This window comes from Schistocerca serialis, chromosome 2 (genome assembly GCF_023864345.2).
Source record: "Schistocerca serialis cubense isolate TAMUIC-IGC-003099 chromosome 2, iqSchSeri2.2, whole genome shotgun sequence".
NCBI classification, from domain to species: Eukaryota; Metazoa; Arthropoda; class Insecta; order Orthoptera; family Acrididae; genus Schistocerca; species Schistocerca serialis.
Window position 1 is genome coordinate 706126608 of NC_064639.1, and position 14502 is coordinate 706141109.

The 14502-nt window shown below is 44.4% G+C and overlaps 1 protein-coding gene across 3 annotated transcripts in view; it reads right to left on the bottom strand.

Annotated features, from left to right (window-relative positions):
* LOC126457860 (phosphoribosyl pyrophosphate synthase-associated protein 2) overlaps window positions 1-14502 on the bottom strand; it is a 135064-nt gene that overhangs the window by 71720 nt on the left and 48842 nt on the right. The window lies entirely within an intron of this gene.

Below are 14502 nucleotides of genomic sequence, written 5' to 3' on the forward strand. Positions count from 1 at the left end.
CGCAAAAAAAATGTTTGATCAAGATTGTATCCACACATGCACCTCTTCATCCAAAGAAAATTCACTGCCACAAATGTCTTTCTTCAGGAGTCCACAAATATGGAAATCACATGGGAAGAGATCAAGAAAGTCATTGCTCACCAATATCGTGGCCTCTCAGGTCACCTGACTTGAAGCCATTGGACTTGGTAGTCAATGAGCTCTGGGAACATATTGTGGGAGGTCGTCAAGGCATTCCAGATATGTCTGGGAGTTTCAAACGAGTATGGGCATCACTGAACAGGTGCTGAAGCTTGCCTTCACATGATCAGTGGCCATGTGGAACACTTGTTATAACTTGTTTGTCCCTTAAGTGCATACCTGCTGTTTAGATCCTCAGGAACTCTCTTATAATATGTTCATGTACTCAGTCATAATATGTGTGATAGAAGAAACCTATATGTAATAGTATTACACACACACACACACACACACACACACACACACACGCACACACAAGCGTGTGTGCGCCTAACTCATACACAAACGCTTACTGTCATCTCTAGGCTGACTGAAGACAACAACAACAACAACAACAACAACAACAACAACAACAACAGCAGCAGCAGCAGCAACAACCTCTACAGTTAACAACTGTAGTTGTAACCCAGAGATTGTTCCACACAATGTTGACCATGGAAGGAAATATTTTAAGCAAATTTGCAGAACTACTGAACTGCCAACTTTAATGTGTCAAGACAAATTTCCTTGTCTGTGGGACAACGAGAGTTACTGTTAAGCACATGGAATGCAACACAAATGATGTAGCTAATGGGGTGGTCAATAACACCAGCACGTGGCTTTCAGAGAAAAGACTGACACTTAACAGCAACAAAATGCAATGCATATGGTTTCTGACATGGAAATCTTGCAAAAGTGTATTTTTGTTGTCCTAAGCTGGTCCAACAATTTTAAACTCTTAGGCAGTGGGTAGTTGGAAATATTTCTTGGCAGTATTACATTGAAGGTCTTGTGCAGAAACTTAATGCTGCTGTCTTTACTATAAGAATAACCTCCACTGTGTCTGACACTTGAACATGAACGATTGTTTACTTTGCTTACTTCCACTCAATTATCTCATTCAGTGTTAACGTTTTGCAATCTTCAAGAATATTTTTAGCTCAGGCAAGGGTGGTCAAACTGATCTGTGGGGCCAATTCATGAACTTCATGTTGGCCATTGTGGATGTCACCACATTCTAACTCTACTATCCTATCCCTGTAGATATATTCCACCACAAGATTTGGTGATGACAATGCTGTCTCATTCACAAGAAACTACAAATAATGGAAAATACAGGATAGAATAATGACAATGATACTGCCCAACACAATGTTCTTCAATTCAATGACTGGTTCACAGCCTATGCCATCTGAGTACTTCCTACCAACACCAGCTTTTCTGTATTGTGCAAGTGGCAATCCTCCCTGCAATATACACTGTGTTCCCGTAACTTTCCCAGCCTCCACCTGCATTAGTCACTGTCCTTCACCTACCTATCCCCTTCCCTGTTCCCATTCCAGCACTACACAGGCTTCTGTTCCACCAATGCAGACACAATCTTTTTACTTCTCTACTCCTCCCCCTCCCCCCACCCACCACCAGTCTCTGCTCCCTCTGCCTAACCTCCTGACTGCACCTGGCTGCATAATCCTCTCCCCACCTAATCCCTGTATGCTCCCACAAGCAGCACTTTACAATCCCCCACCCCTACCCTGCCATCCCTCCCTCTTTCCACCCAGCCTTCCCCTTACCCAGTAACCCAGACTGCTTCTCCCGTTATGCTCTGTTGCTCGCAGTCTGGCCTCGGCAGCCAGAGACAGTGGTCATGTATGTGAAGAGTGTGTGTGTGTGTGTGTGTGTGTGTGTGTGTGTGTGTGTGTGTGTGTGTGTGTGTTGTCTAACTCAGAAGAAGGTATTTTGGCTGAAAACTAACTTACTTACTTAGCAGTCTTTTTTTTACCTGTCTGTGACTCAATATCCCCACTATAAGGTGGCTAGCAGTCTATCCTTTTCATAATATTCTCACAAGAAATTACAACACTTACTCAGTGAACACTAGGTGGAAAAACGATATGCACTACAATAACAAATCCGCAAGTATCACACAGATGGTGTGCAGTATTCAGCCCGTTTCATTTTAATAGACTTCCAGCAGAACTAAAAAAATTGAGTCATAAATTCCTCATACTCAGATCTATGTTGACAGGCTTCCTTATGGCACACCCCTATCCTGTATGGGAGTTCCTCATAATGGGCAAGAGCTTTTCTCTGCACTGTGTTATATATTTGTACACTCTCCTAGAAATTATTTTGTGTGTTTTATTAATTATTTAATTACTTTGTGTATTTCCTAATTAGCATTCTGTTGATGATGTACTGACTTGTTCCATGACAAAGTAGCTCTGGTTTGCAAAGAGGGCACATAAATAAAAGTAAAATAAAATATGGGACAAAAATGTCATAGATTAGTGACACGAGTCTGCATATGAAGTTTGACTATTTTGGCAAGAAAAATAACATCTGTGGCTTAGATCGAGACTACAGTGTGCAACACATTGTAAATATGATCTGGCAAATACACAGCAGACAGCACCAGTCTGGCAGTAAATATAAATGACTGCCATGGTGACTATGGGCCCAGGCTAATATGCTGCTCCAAGCTAGGGGCTCCACTACAATGAGACATCATGAGATACACTAGACATTGGTGAAAAGTGCACTTCCACAGTTACCTGTCTGGGTACTGGGCATGTCACTCTGTTATTCACATTTGTATGACCATTTGTTAAGTCTTAAAACACAATTGTCTAACCTGTCCTTTACTTATTACTCTAGGACCATAAATTAGGCACAAGTCCTGATGAATATGAGTAGCTGTAGATACTTTTGCAAACAAACTAATTAAATCATGCCCTTTGCAACTTTTGGAACCGTGAAAATTCAAAGCAAATTTTGTTTGCTTACAACCGAAGTTAAATGTCTACCAAACAAAAACAGTGAATTCAATCAACTGATACAGCTGCATTCATGTAGCTTTGTTCTGAGCTTTCAGCATTTACGTATAAGTAAATGGCCCTTAATTTTTGAATAAGATTTGTAATATTCATCATCATATGAACTTGCATCTAATTAATGCCACATTTCTCAAGGGCTTTTAGTGTACACTTTGTAAAAACTGAACCAAAACCATAACAAAAGCGAAGGCCAAGTAGTACTTCATACTCATTCCTCTGTTCCATCATGTCATTCATGACTCACAAATGATCCACTTCTAAAGTCCGACTGTTCCTTAGATGGATTACAATACAATGTTTTTCAGTGCGGTTGGTGATAATTTTCATGAACATACTGAACACTGTGAAGATGGGAGAATTGATCTAAAAGTTTTGTTATGTATTGTCTGTAAATTATGACAATTATAGCATTGTTGCATTTTTTCAGGTATTGTCTTTCTAGGTTACTGCTCATGCACTTTGGTAATTTTTATTGGTACATTTTAAATGACTTTGCAAATTTCATCTGGCATTATTTCCAGAATATCATTATTTTTCTCATTAACTACAAGTCAATTTCCATTGTGGAACTGTCAAAGTGTCTGACTGCTGTATGGAGGACATGGTTTTGATTCCTGGTGCAGACATAGAGGTCTTGCTGGTAGGGGTCAGGAATGGGGTGGATTTAGTCTTGTAAGGCCAGCTGAGCAGCCATTGGAGGTCCCAAAACAAAGATTAAATGTCCTTTGCCATATTGCTACAATGGATAAAAAGTAAAACACATCAACAGCTCAATTGCCATTTGCTAAAAGAGCCAATAATTCAGATGGCAAATATTCACTGGAATGTAAGCAGTTAAAAAGAAGGCATTAGGTCAGGAAATGATGAACTGTCAAAGGATGATGACAATGAGCACAAAGTGGCGGGGGATCGCCACTTAACAATTGGTGAGGGCTAAAATGACAGTGCCCAATACACAACCTAGCTCAAATGTTCTCCTCGTGACAAGAGTGCAGAGTGGAGACCAACCAAGCTGTTAGGAGAGGTTTCATTCTCTGGAGCTTGTTCCTGCGAAAAGACGACCACTGATGATACCAAAGCGACACCATCCGCTGACAAACAGCAACACGGAGATCATACGAAGGAATGGAAGAGCTAACAGGCTGAAGCAGGAGGACTGCAGCCTTGGCAGCAGCATCAGCACCCTCATTCCCCGTCAGACTGATGTGACCGGGAACTCAAACGAGTATCACGGTGGCTCCCACAACAGTGAGCAAGTGGGAGCTTTCTTGGACCCACTGCACTAAGGGATGGACTGTATAAAGCACACACAGGCTCTCAAGGGCACTGAGAGATTCAGAGTGTATGACACAATTAAAAAGCCTGTGTTTCTGGATCTCCTGGGTGGCCTGATACACAGCAAAGAGTTCTGCTGTAAAAACTGAAGCAGTGTTCTGGAAGCAGATATCGAAAATGGTCAGTGCCTATGATAAAGGCACGGCCAACACCACGGTCAGTCTTAGAGCCATCAGGGTACACAAAGATGCTACTGCTAAGTTGTGTGCGAAGGTTGAGAAACTTACAGTGATAGATTGATTCTAGAGTAGTCTCCCTGGGAAGCAAATGAAGTCAAAGATGAACGCAGACCACCAAATGAAGCCAAGGTGGTGAAGGGTTCACACATGTAAGAAACTTAGCAGGTAGCTTGAAGTTAAGCTGCCGGAGCAGTAACCGAAAGCGAACACTGGGAGGTAACAGAGAAGAAGGGTGTGCTCCAAACTGGTGGTCAAGGGAGTCATCGAAAAAGGAGGCATAGGATGGGTGGCCAGCCGTGGCAGATATATGGCATGCATATCCCCTGAGGAGGAGATAAAATCTATTCCACAATGGTGGAATGTGTTAAGAAAGCACAAGATGGATGGATATGCAGAGGATCAAATGAAACACCCATAATCTAGTTTTGAATGGACATGGGATCAGTACAAACTGAGAAGGGTGATCTGATCCACTCCCCAGGAAGTACCACATAGGACACTGAGCAACTGAGTGCAGTGTGCAGCCAGGTAATAAGACACGTGCGAGGGCAAAGAAAGTTTCCTATCAAGCATGAGCACAAGGAATTTCATACTTTCAGCGAATGGAAGAGCAATAGGCTTAAGATGTAAAGATGGTGGAATAAACCCATTGCCCTGCCAGAAATTCATGAAAACGGTTTTTTCAGTGGAAAAGCAAAAGCCAATGTCAATAATCCACACGTAAGGATAATCAACACATCGCTGAAGACACCTCTCAAAGAGACAATTCCTTGGAGAACTGCCATGATTGCAAAGTCATTGACAAAAAGGTAGCCAGGGATGCCTGGCAGGAGACAGTCCATAATAGTGTTAATGGCTACAGCAAAGACGACGATGCTCAGGACAGAGCCTTGAAGCACCCCATTCTCCTGGATAAAGGTGTCTGACAACGTCGAACTCACACATACCTTGAAATCTCAGTCTTAAAAAATTCCTGAAGGAAATTGGGCAGGCGGTCTCGGAAACCCCATATGTGTAGAGTGCGGGGGATACTAGTCCACCAGGATGTGTCATAGGCTTTCTCCAAATAAAAAATCATGACCACAATCACAACATGGGTTAACAAAGCAACAAGATGGTCAACTGCAGATGGCTTGCATGAAATCCACATTGTGCAGTGGTTAGTAGATTGTGAGACTCTTGCCATCATACCATCCAGCCATGAATCACACACTCCAACTTGCAAACACAGCTGGTGAAAGAAATGGGGCAGTAATTTGGAGGAAGGTGTTTGTCCTTATCGGGCTTGGGTACATGTATGACAGTGACTTCATGCCAGCATCTGGGAAACATGCCAATTGCCCAAATGGGATTGTACATACGAAGGAGAAAGTGCTTGCCCACAAGAGAAAGGTGTGGCAACATCTGACTGTGAACATCGTCTGGCCCTGGAGCAGAAGATCAGGCTGAGAAGATAGCATATCAAGCTCCCTCAGAGTAAGGGCAACACTGTAGCATTCACAATTCTCAGCGGATAAGGAAATCACCCAAGCCGCCTCCACTCGTTTCTGAGGTGATAGAGGGTGGAGTTCGAAATCCCCGCAAAATAGCAGCCCAAGGTGTTGGAGATAGCAATAGGATCCACATTGATATCATCTATATAGTCAGGCCAGAAATTGGAAAATGCACCTTGGTCCCAGAGAACTGACTGAGATCAACCCCACATAATGGAAGAGAGAGTGAAATTGTTAAAAGAACTAGTAAAGGAAATTCAATTAGCTTTTTTGTTATCCCAGAGAACATGATGACACTGCACATGGAACTGTTTATAATGAATACAATTCGTCATCTTAAGATTATAGTTAAAAATATCGAGAGCGTGTCTATGTGTACAAGCTGCATCACAGCACGCCTCAGTCAATCACGGAACCAAGATAAGATACGGTAAAGAATAGGTACGAGGTACAGAACATTCTAGAATGGTAAGGATAACGTTTGTAAGGTACACTAACTCATCATCAAAACTGGGGAAATTTTGCTCGTCAGTCACCAAGGGCGAGTACAGCCTCCAATTGTCCTTAGAAAGCTGATAATTGGGTTTACAAGCTAATGGGATAAGAGTCAGCAAACTGACAGCACCTGGGAACTGGTTGGTCGAGTACATCTCAAAGAGAACGGACCACTAGAGATGGTCAAGCTAGGCAGTGCAGAATGAGAGGTCCAGATGGGAATAGGAGTGTGTGGAGTCAAAAAGAAACATGGGTGCTTCAGTGTTAATACAGATGAGGTTGAGTTGATTGGGGTCAGCCAAGAGGTAATCTCTCTGACAGGTTATCGAAGAGCTCCAGTTTATGGTGGATGTTAAAGTTGCAGAGCACCAGAGAGGATTGAGGGAGCTGACCAATAAGATACAGTAAGTCTGCCCCAGCAACAGCAAATGATGAAGGAATGTAGGTGTTGCAAAGAGAAAAGGTGAAACAAGAAAGGAAACTGAGGGCTGCAACAGCTTGCAGCCGGGTGTTCAATGAGATGGTTTGGCTTCACCTACAAGATGGAATGCCATCCTCAGGGAGGAAATTAGAGCACACCGGATAGGTCGTAAGAGGTCAAAGCAGTCAAGAGGATGCAATTTCTTTTCTTGAAGGCAGAAGACAACCAGATGCTGCAATTCCAAGAGTAGCTATAATTTCTCCTTGTTGGATCTAATGCCACGAGTGCTTCATTGGAAGAGAGTCATAAAGCACAATGGGTGGGAGAGAACAAATGAAGAGCAGGTACCTTGGTAGCTGCCAAGTGCCAGCCTTCAAAGACTTATTCCTACAGGTAGCAGAGGCTGGAAGATTCTGTTCCATGAAATCTACTGAGGCGTTGGCATTCTCCCTGGATTGGTCTGCGAGCTCCAGAGCAGAAAAATGGTAGTAGATGCATACCATGGAAATTGAGGTCAGCCGGGTGAGCATATCATGTAGCAACACCGTTGAAGAGGCTCTTCAAGTCAAGGAAGGAGAAGACTGTTTGCTTTTGTTTGATTTCTTAGAGCCTTTATGGCTGGTAGATGAATAAGATTAATACTCAGACATTTCTTGGCTGGAGGATGTAAAAAGTCTTTGCAGGAATGTTCCTTTTGTCCCATTCAGGTTGCCAGTTGTGTAGCAGGTGATTTGGCCACTGGGGGTGAAGATTTGGTGGCTTTTTGCACATCTGCGGGAGGAGAAGACGAGGATGCTAAGGTGATACTGGATGATTTCACAACCAAAGTACTGAACTGTATGGCTATTTCCTTCATGGAGCAAGAAGGGTACTGTTAAGTGCCAGACGGTAAAACGCAGGGGTTTTGACTAGCCAACAACTTGCGAGTGTCAGGGTAGGGTACTTTTTCCTTCACTTGGATCTCGTGGACGACCTGCTTATCGAGGTACATGAGATGAGGTGGCATGGTTGCCATTACAATTGATACTATGGGAGAAGAAGGCAGGCAATTGCCCTCTTGAGCATCTCTGCGATAAGTAACACATTTGGCTACGTTTTGAAAGGACATGGGAATGTGGTTGAGACGCTGACACTGGTAGTAACGCATCTGGTTTGGAATATATGGTCAGACTGTTATGACTTATTAGTCGGCCTTAATCTTCGATGCAAGAACTACGTGACCAAACACATGTATGCACTAAGTTTGCATCAACTTTTTTCATCACCCGTTTGCCTGCAGTGATGTCCTGACCAGAGAGATAATTTGGGATTCCCCCCCCCAGTCAGACCATCAAGCAAATGAGTGTAAATACCACCACGTGAAGAATTCAGCATACGATGGGCTTCAACACAAACAGGCTACCCATGGAGGAGCAAAGCTTAAGCAGTTGTTGGGCTTAAAAATTGCACTTGGTCTCCAGAAGCAAAACCCCATTATGTAAACAAGAGCACAATTTCAGAGGGTCTGCAATTGCATCAACATCTTTCTGAATAATAAACAGATTAACTGTAGCAAAAGACTGACCATCTTTGGTATGGGACACCACAAGGAACCAAGGTGCAGCTGGGAGAGTTGTGGAATCTTTAGCCTCATTCCACTTATGTTTAGTAGATGTAGACTGAGATGAAATGACAGGCTCACTGGGTGTGAAAAAACCCCGATTGCCACCACCACTGATGGCGCGCTCCTTCCAACTGGGAGGACTCTCAGACAGGGGGGCCTCACATGCCTCAGGTGATTGTTCACAACTCAAGTCACACCTCCCGAACTCCACACAAGACGATCCAAATGTCAATCAAGAAAATAATGGCTCATGCAATCACCCCTCCCTGGGCTTGGCCTGAGCCAGGGGTTACGTGCGAATCCTACATGCCGACCCAGGGCTGGGAATTCAGAGTTACCCAGTCACCTGGTAAGAGTCAGACACATGGTCCAGCATTCAGGAGAACACAGGAAGGAAGAAGAAACAAAGAGAGACCTCAAAACGTCCAAGTGGAAGAAGGGGAGGAGACAGAGAACAAAGAAAGAAGGAAAAAACAGATGAGGGGCTGTTCAAATGCTGGGCTACCGAAACTTCAGAATGTTTCCCCGAAAATATTCAAGACATGTTCCCCAAGGCAGGGGAAAAAGAATAGCAGGAGGATATACAAGCTTCATGGCAAGGGAAGAGGTGTTGCAAAGGCTGGGGAGCCATGGTAGTCAAGCATGAGCTAACCAAAGAGTGGTGAGCCCCTGGGGGGATGTAGCGTGTTATAAATTAGCTGTGTAGGTGGACAGAGGAGGAGTTGACACATTCATAAAAGAAGAATGTAAATACTAAAAGGTAAGAATAAGAAGATTCTGTTTAGAACAGGCTGTATAAACATGTACTTGTTTGTTTGTTTTGTTTTAGGGTGCAAAAACAATTAGGGACATACGCGCCCATGTCAGAACCATACAGCACGAAGATGAAAAAGCAGTTAAAAACGACTACACGTTAAGCCGAATTGTTGGAAGGAAAGACAGCTAAAAACAGGGACTTTGAGAAAGGTCCATAAAATACACCACAGAGACAACGGAGGTCCTGAACTAAAGATTAAATGTCCTTTGTCCTATTGTTATGATGGATAAAAACAAACACAGTCGACAGCAAGCACGTCGTTCACTAAAAAGGCTGATAACTCAGATGGTAAACATAAATGAGAATGTTGTCAAAGATTGAGGGCAAGAGCACAAAGTGGTAGGGGATCACCACTTGACAAATGGTGATAGCTAAAACGACAGGGTCCATTTTTTAATCTAGCTAAACTGATCTCCGTGCAGCGAGAGGGCAGAGAGGAGGTCGTCCAAGCTGCTGGGAGAGGTTTTTAATTCCCTGGAGCTTCTTCCCATGAAGGGAAGACCAGTTGTGATGCCAAAGTGATAGCACCGGCTGACAGACGGCAACACAGAGATCATTGGAGGGAATGGAAGAACTAGCAGACCGAGGTATGAGGACTGCAGCCTTGGCAGCAGCATCAGTGGCCTCGTTTCCTGTCAGTCTGATGTGACCAGGGGTGCATATTAACATCACATTGGCTCCGTCAAGAGTGAGCAAGTGAAAGATTTCCTGGACCTGTTGCACTGAGGGATGGATGGTGTACAGCATGCAGAGGCTCCGAAGGGCACTGAAAGAGTTAGAGCAGATGGCACAATTTAAAAGCTTGAGTTGCCAGATGTACTGCTTGGCCTGATACAAGGTGAAGAGCTCTAGTGTAAACATTGAACAATGTTTGGAAGCCAATAGTGAAACATCAGTGATGAAGGCACACCTGTCAGCATGGTCAGTCCAAGAGGTCAGCACAGTCAGTCCAAGAGCCATCAGTATACACAAAGGTATGATCACAAAGTTCCATGTGAAGGTCAAGAAACTTACGGCAATAGAATGAGGCTGAAGTAACATCCTTAGGAACAAATGAAGTCCAAGGTGAACAGGGGCCACTGCACAAAGCCAAGGTGGCGAAGGGAAACATGCCCTCTGCCCAGATGCGATTGTATGTATGAAGGAGAAAGTGCTTGGCCGCAAGAGAAAGTTTCTGCAACATTTTAATATGAACATCGTCCGGCCCTGGGGTGGAGGATCGGGATGAAGTGAGAGCAGACTCTAGCTCCCTCATAGCAAAGGCAGCACTGTAGCACTCATGATTATGAGAAGAAAAGAGTACCATCCAAGTCTCCTCTACTCGTTTCCGATGGAGGAAGGCCGGCTGATAGTGGGTGGAGGTCTAAATCTCAGCAAAATAGCAGCCTGAGGTGTTGGAGATGGTGGCAGGGTCCACAATGACATCAGCTGCTATGGTCAGGCTGGAAATTGCGGAATGGATCTTGATCCCAGAGAGCTGACGGAGGTTGGCCCAACTGATGGAAGAGGGAGTGGAACTGCTAAAGAACTAGTGAATGAAATCCAGCTAGCTTTTTCGCTATCCCTAAGAACGTAACGTTACTATGTACACAACTGTTTATAATGAATGCAGTTTGCCATCGTAGGATGGCTGTTAAAAATGCGGAGAGCACATCTCCACACGAATTGTGTTCGGCATGCCTCAGTCCACAAAGGGACTGGGACACGGAGCAATGAAGAGGAAGTGTGAGGAGTGAAACGGTCTGTGGCAGTAAGGATAACATTTGTAATACATTCTACCTGGTCATCACAACTGGTGAAATGTTGTTCAACGAAGGTTGCCAGGGAAGAGTAAAGCCTCCGGATGGCCTTAGAAAGCTGTCATTTGGGTGCAAACATCGGTGGGTTAGGAGTCAGCAAATGGATAGCATATGGAAAATGGTCACTCAAGAATGTGTCACAGAGAACAGACCGCTCAAGACGATGGACAAGCTGGGCAGAGCAGGAGAGGTCCAAATGGGAATAGGTGTGCGTGGAGTCTGAAAGGAACACGGGTGCTCCCGTGTTAAGAAAAATGAGGTGTAGTTGACTGAGGTCAGCCAAGATGGCACCTTTCGGACAGGTTCTGGGAGAATCCCAAAGGGGATGGCACACATCAAAGTCACCGAGCAGAGAACAGGGTGAGGGAATTGCCCAATAAGCTGGAGGAAGTCTGCCCTGGTGACATCAATCGACAGAGGGATGTAAATGGTACAAAGGGAAAAGGTGAAGTGAGGAAAGGGAAAATGTGGACTGCAACAGCTTGAAGCCGGGTAATCATGGAGATGGTGCAACTACGACTGTCATCCCAACTGAGCAGCAAGACTCCCCCATGAGGTACAGAATGCCGTACTCTGGGAGAAGGTAAAGAGCGGACCGGAAAGAAACGCGATAGCTCAAAACGGTCGTGAGGACACAATTTTGTTTCCTAGAGGCAGAGAACAAGTGGATGCTGCGATCCCAAGAGCAGGTACAATTCCTCTTTCTTGGATCTAAGGGTGCAAAAATTCCACTGGAGTAGAGACATGACGAGGAAAGGGGAGGAGGGAAAAAAATGAAGGGGTGCCGAGTGCCAGCCTTTGAAGACCCACTGTTACACGGCACACAGGCTGTAGGATCCTGCTCCATGAGATTTACAGAGGTGTCTGCATTTTCCCTCTGTCGGTCTGCGGAGTCCAGGGCAGAAAAATGGTTGGCAGTGCGCACCAGTGACATGGAGGTCAGCTGGGTGAGGGTAGCATATGGCGACACCATTAAAGAGGATACCCGAGTCAGCGAAGAACAAGACCGTTAGCCTTTGTTTGATTTCTTGGAGCCTTTCCAGTTGGCAGAGGAATATTCAGATGTTTGTTAACTGGAAGGACGTAAAAAGTCTCTTCATGAGTATTCCTCCTATCCTTTCAGGCATGCCAGTTGCGTAGCAGGTGACTTCGCCCCATGAGGCACAAGTATGGTGGCTTGATGCATAGCTGGGGGAGATGATGATGCTACCATGATACTGGGTGATTTTACAACCGCAGTGCAGAATTTGAGGTTGCACGTCTATCTGGCAATGTCCTTCATAGAGCGAAATGTTTCAAGAACAGTACTGTAAGTGCTGGATGGTAGAATGCAGGGTTTCCAACTAGCCAGCAACTTGCATGCAACGGGGTGAGGCACTTTTTCCTTCACCCAGATCTCCTGGATGGCCCACTCTTAGAGATACATGGGACAACCTTGGGAGAAGGCTGCATGGTTGTAATTGCAATTGATACAGCATGGAGAGGGAGGCGGACAATTGCCCTTGTGAGCATTCCTACCACAGGTTACACATTTGGCCAGATGGCGACAGGACATTTGGGTATTGTTGTAACGATTACACTGGAAGCAGTGCATCAGGTTCAGAATGTACGACTGCACTGTGATAACTTCATAGCTTGCTTTGATCTTTGATGGAAGCACCACTCTATCAAAATTGAGGAAAATAGTGCATATGGGCACTAAAGATGCATTCACCTTGTTCATCACCCGATGGACTGCAATGATGCCCTGATTGGAGAGGTACATTTAGATTTCTGCCTTAGTCAGACCATCGAGCAGCATAGTGTAAATAACACCACAGGAAGAATTCACTGTTCGACTGGCCTCACCACGAACAGGATAGCCGTGGAGGAGTGAAGCTGCAAGCAGTGGTTGTGCTTGAGAATCAGAAGTCCAAAGTGTCATTGCGTAAATGAGAGCGGGCCTTCACAGACCAGCAATTGCATCAACACCTTTCTGAATAATAAAAGGATTTACCATAGTAAAGGGCTGACTGTCTTCAGTACGTGAAACCACAAGGAACCGTGGTGCAGCTGGGAAGGATCTTTGAATCATGAGCTTCATTCTGTTTACATTTAGTAGACACTGACTGTGAAGAAAATGATTGGCTCGTTGTGAGAAAATCCCCCACAATTGCCATCGTTTCCGATGGCGCGCTCCTTCCGACTGGGGTCCCCTCAGAGGGGGTGCACCCTCCCGTAGGTGATTGTCACACCTCAGGTTACACCTCCTGAACACCTTCTAGAGGGCTGAATTGGAATTTTGGAAAGGTGCATAGCTGAGGCAATCATTCCTCCCTGGGCCTGGCCTGTACCGGGGGTACGTGTGAAGCCTACCTGTCGACCTGGGGCTGGGAATAATGTGTTACCCTGTCACCTGTTACATGTCAGACATGTGGGCCGGCTTTCAGGAGCACACAGAGAGGAAGAGAAAAAGAGGATTCTCAAACGTCAAAGCAGAGGAAGGATAGAAAACGGGGAACAAAGAAAGAAAAAAGGTAACTAGAAATGGTGGAGAGACTGTTCTGCTGTTGGCTACTGAAAATGCACAACACATTCCAAAAAACGTCATAGGCACGTTCCCCAAGAGAGGAGAAAAAGAATAGCAAGAGGACAGATATGCAGCAGAGAAGGGAAAAGATGCTGCAAAGGCTGGACCCCATGGTAGCCGAGCACGAACCCACCATGGAGTGGCGAGCCCCCTGGGAGGCACGTGCTTGTGAGTTAATATATCATTTGTCACGGTTACAGTATACAGGACTCTACAGGGTAACTGGGAAATTTTCATGAAAATTTTTTATTGTGCTGTCTGTTACACACAAGAGAGATAATCTGTTTTTATCGTGATTTTAATTTTTCTTGAAGGAATCACAAAAGAAAAGTGATACTGAGGTGTTGTTAATTACTTATAATTTAGTATCAGTCCTAAATTTTCCTACTCAAGTTGCTAATAGATAATGTATACATGCAATACCTGGAAGTTAAAGAAACACCTGTATCTCCTGTGGTAAACAGATTGTCTGAACTTGTGCAGTCGGTCACATTACATAACTTATTCCCATGTTAAGTTCAGAAACACTCAAAGAAAATAGTAAGGCTGATTACAGACAACATAAGTGATGATTTTAAAGAAAGATTCAAAAATGTCAAGTTTACAATGAGCCTCATGTCAGCTATAGCTTCAACATATTTCCTAAGTGTGCATATTTATGAAAACAAGCTAGAAAAACCATACCACAGACCCGCTAAAATGTCTAGGTTCAGCTGCTTTTGCCATAATAATTAC